General features: G+C 38.9%; 1 pseudogene; it reads left to right on the top strand.

Moving 5' to 3' along the window:
• Positions 1 to 843: 843 nt before the first annotated feature.
• Positions 844 to 1,218, top strand: LOC125630849 (small nuclear ribonucleoprotein F pseudogene; annotated as a pseudogene).
• Positions 1,219 to 4,544: the final 3,326 nt, after the last annotated feature.

Here is a 4,544-nt window from a genome sequence, read left to right as displayed (position 1 = left end):
ATAATAACAAGAACTTAACTTCTACAACGTAACATCCTACTTTATAATTCACATACATTATCTTCAGAGTTATACATCAATAAAGAAAACAATGTAAATGTAAACAGGCCAGTCCCCACAGAAACACAGTGAGAAGAAACACAGAGTTCCCAAAAGCTTAGGTTGACTTCACCTGTATCTCAGTTATAGTCTTTGAACACCAAATTCTATACAGTTTGCTGAGTCAAAAGCACTGAAACATCCTCTCTCCACTTCAGCTGGAATCCATGCAGACTCTTCCTCATCCTTTGCCGAAATCACTGTTAGCTAGTCAGCTAACTAATTAACTAACCATTCAGTTAGATATATAGAGTTTCAAAAAAAACATTAAAGAAAAATACAAAACTAAGAATAGCAAAATATAAATGACTCTTTCCCCATCATCACATTCAAATAAGAGGAGAATTGGTAAAGCATACTGGTTGAGACAATTGAACTAAAACAGTTTGACTAAAATCAAATAACAGTCCAAGTATAAAATTAAAAGAAATTAGTTTTCCCTCCCAATTTCCCCTTTCTATAATTAACACTGCCAGAGCTTCCCTGTTGAAGAGTTAATGCTTCAGAGTCAGGGAAAACAGCCTGCTTTCTACCACTGAGACTCAGCTTCTCCAAACCCACACAGTGCACATTCCTTTTGCAAAGCAGCTGCCCTGACTACGTATCCTCATGGAGTCTGAATCCAGAAAACAGGAACCTATTGAGCTACCACACCCAATTCCAGAAACTTCTGAGTATGGAGAGCTATTTCTGAATCTGCCGTGCGGCCCTGCGAGTAATTTTTGTTTTTACCGCTACCTTGTGCCTGGCTGCGTTACCATGAGCGTGCCCCTGAACCCCAAGCCCTTCCTGAATGGGCTGACAGGAAAGCCAGTGATGGTGAAGCTGAAGTGGGGGATGGAGTACAAGGGCTACCTGGTGTCTGTCGACAGGTACATGAACATGCAGCTTGCAAACACAGAAGAATACATAGATGGTGCATTGTCAGGACGCCTTGGTGAAGTTTTGATAAGATGTAACAATGACCTGTACATCAGAGGAGTAGAAGAAGAAGAAGAAGATGGAGAAATGAGAGAATAAGTTTGTATATTTCTGGAAAATAAAGATCAGTTTTTCACACAAAACAAAAACAAAAAAAACAAGGACCCAGACCCAACTCATTCCTACCTCTTTCCCCCACCCAACTGCAGATCGCTTCAAGAGATATATCCCTATTAGGCACCTGGGTTACAGAAGGATCCTGGAGTAATTATGCCAGTTATCAACAATCATTTTATTTTGATGTTGTTAGTATGTTTTACTGTTTGGTTGGTAAATGGAAGCTGTCCGTTTAAAAGCAGGGTGGAGCACTTATCATATGGCTTGTTTGAAGAAGAGGGAGAGCAACATATCTGAGAGTTTGCCTGTGTGTCCAGAGAGAGAATGTCCCCTCCTGAGTAAACTCCAAAAAGGTCAGAACTTGATTTAAACAACTCATTTTTACAAAAGCAAGCCTTGTTCTCAAAGAGGTAACAATAGGATGTATTGGGGAATGGATGCATCAGGGCATTGCTAATAAGTTTTATGTAGCCTTTCACCTACAGATCATCAGCATGAATCCAGTCCAACTCAACAGGGACTAAAAGTTGTTCCCATCTAATGGATGGATAGTGAAGTTAAGAAGATGAGAATGGTCATACCAGATCAGACCAATGGTTCATCTAGCCCAGTAGCCTGTCTTCCAATAGGGGCCAATGCCCGGTGCTTCAGGGGGAATGACCAGAACAGGTAATCATCAAGTGATCCATCCCCTGTTGCCCGCCATTCCCAGTGTCTGGCAAACAGAGTCTAGGGACACTTCAGAGCATGGCTTAGCATCCCTGCCCATCCTGGCTAATAGCCATAGATGGACCTATCCTCCATAAACTTATCTAGTTCTTTATTTTTTTAACCCTGTTATAGTCTTGGCCTTCACAACATCCTCTGGCAAAGAGTTCCACAAGTTGACCGTGTGAAGAAATATTTCCTTTTGTTTGTTTTCAATCTGCTGCTTATCAGTTTCACTTGCTGACCCCCCCCCCTTAGTTCTTGTGTTATGGGAAGAAGTAAACAACACTTCCTTATTTACTTTCTCTATGCCAGTCATGATTTCATAGACCTCTACCCTACCCTCCACTGCTTATTCGCCTCTTCTCCAAACTGAAAAGTCCCAATCTTATTAATCTCTCCTCACGTGGAAGCTGATCCATACCCCTAATAACTTTTGTTGCCCTTTTCTGTACATTTTCCAATTCCAATGTATCTTTTTTGAGATGCAACCACATCTGCATGCTGTATTCAAGATATGAGCGTACCATAGATTTATATAGAGGCAATATGATATGTTCTGTCTTATTATCTATCCCTTTCCTAATGATTCCAACATTCTGTTAGCTTTTTTGACTGCTGCTGCACATTGAGCAGATGTTTTCAGAGAACTATAATCAGTGACTCCAAGATCCTTTTCTTGAGTGGCAACAGCTCATTTAGACCCCATTATATTATATGTATAGTTGGGATTATGTTTTCCAATGTCCATTACTTTGCATTTGGGGGAGGTTTAGATTGGATATTAGGAAAAACTTTTTCACTAAGAGGGTGGTGAAACACTGGAATGCGTTACCTAGGGAGGTGGTAGAATCTACTTCCTTAGAGGTTTTTAAGGTCAGGCTTGACAAAGCCCTGGCTGGGATGATTTAACTGGGAATTGGTCCTGCTTCGAGCAGGGGGTTGGACTAGATGACCTTCAGGGGTCCCTTCCAACCCTGATATTCTATGATTCTATGATTTATCAACATGGAATTTCATCTGCCATTTTATTGCCTAGTCACTCAGTTTTCTGAGTAACACTCTGCAGTCTGCTTTGGATTAACTATCTTGAGTAATTCTGTATCATCTGCAAATTTTGCCACCTCACCTTTTTCCAGATCATTTAAGAATATGTTGAACAGTACTGGCCCCAGTACAGACCCCTGGGAGACACCACTCTTTACCTCTCTCCATTCTGAAAACTGAGCATTTATTCCTACCCTTTGTTTCCTATCTTTTAACTAGGGCTGTCGATTAATCACAATTAACTCAAAAAAATTAACTGCGATTAAAAAAAGTAATCATGATTAATCGCACTGTTAAACAATAGACTACCAATTGAAATTTATAAAATATTTTTGGATGTTTTTCTACATTTTCAAATATATTGACTTCTATTACAACACAGAATACAAAGTGTAAGTGCTCACTTTATATTATTTTTTATTACAAATATTTGCACTGTAAAATGATAAACAAAAGACATATTTTTTGTTACATAACTACACTCAAAAACAAAACAGTGTGAAACTTTAGTGCCTACAAATCCACTAAGTCCTACTTCTTGTTCAGCCAATCACTAAGACAAACAAGTTTGTTTACATTTACGGAAGATACTGCTGCGAGCTTCTTATTTACAATGTCACCTGAAAGTGAGAACAGGTGTTCACATGGTACTTTTGTAGCCGGCTTTGCAAGGTATTTACATGCCAGATATACTAAACATTTGTATGCCCCTTCATGCTTTGGCCATCATTCCAGAGGACATGCTTCCAAGCTGATGATGCTCGTTAGAAAAATAATGCATTAATTAAATTTGTGACTGAACTCCTTGGGGAGAATTGTATGTCTCCTGCTCTGTTTTACCTGCATTCTGCCATATATTTCATGTTATAGCAATCTCTGATGATGACCCAGCACATGTTCGTTTTAAGAACACTTTCACAGCAGATTTGAAAAAACGCAAAGAAGGTACCAATGTGAGATTTCTAAAAATAGCTACAGCACTCAACCCAAGGTTTGAGAATCTGAAGTGCTTTTCAAAATCTGAGAGGGATGAGGTGTGGAGCATACTTTTAGAAGACTTAGATAAACAACACTCTGATGCGGAAACTACAGAACCCAAACCACGAAAAAAGAAAATCAATCTTCTGCTGGTGGCATCTGACTCAGATGATGAACATGAACATGTGTCGGTCCACTCTGCTTTGGATTGTTATCAAGAAGAACCCATCATCAGCATAGATGCATGTCTCCTGGAATGGTGGTTGAAGTATGAAGGGACATATGATTTTTTAATGCACCTGGCTCGTAAATATCTTGCGATGCTGGCTACAACACTGCCATGCAAATGCCTGTTCTCACTTTCAAGTGACCTTGTAAATAAGAATTGGGCAGAATTATCTCCAGAATTATCTCCAAACTTGTTTGTCTCAGCATTTGGCTGAAGTAGGACTGAGTGGACTTGTAGGCTCGAAAGTTTTACATTGTTTTAGTTTTGAATGCAGTTATTTTTTGTACATAATTCTACATTTGTAAGTTCTACTTTCATGATTAAGAGATTGCACTACAGTACTTATATATTTCAAGTCACCTAATATATTTCTTTTGTTTTTTATAGTGCAAATATTTGTAATAAAAATAAATATAAAGTGAGCACTGTACCCTTTGTATTCTGT

This window comes from Caretta caretta, chromosome 2 (assembly GCF_965140235.1).
Source record: "Caretta caretta isolate rCarCar2 chromosome 2, rCarCar1.hap1, whole genome shotgun sequence".
NCBI classification, from domain to species: Eukaryota; Metazoa; Chordata; order Testudines; family Cheloniidae; genus Caretta; species Caretta caretta.
This window is presented reverse-complemented; position numbering and strand designations above follow the sequence as displayed.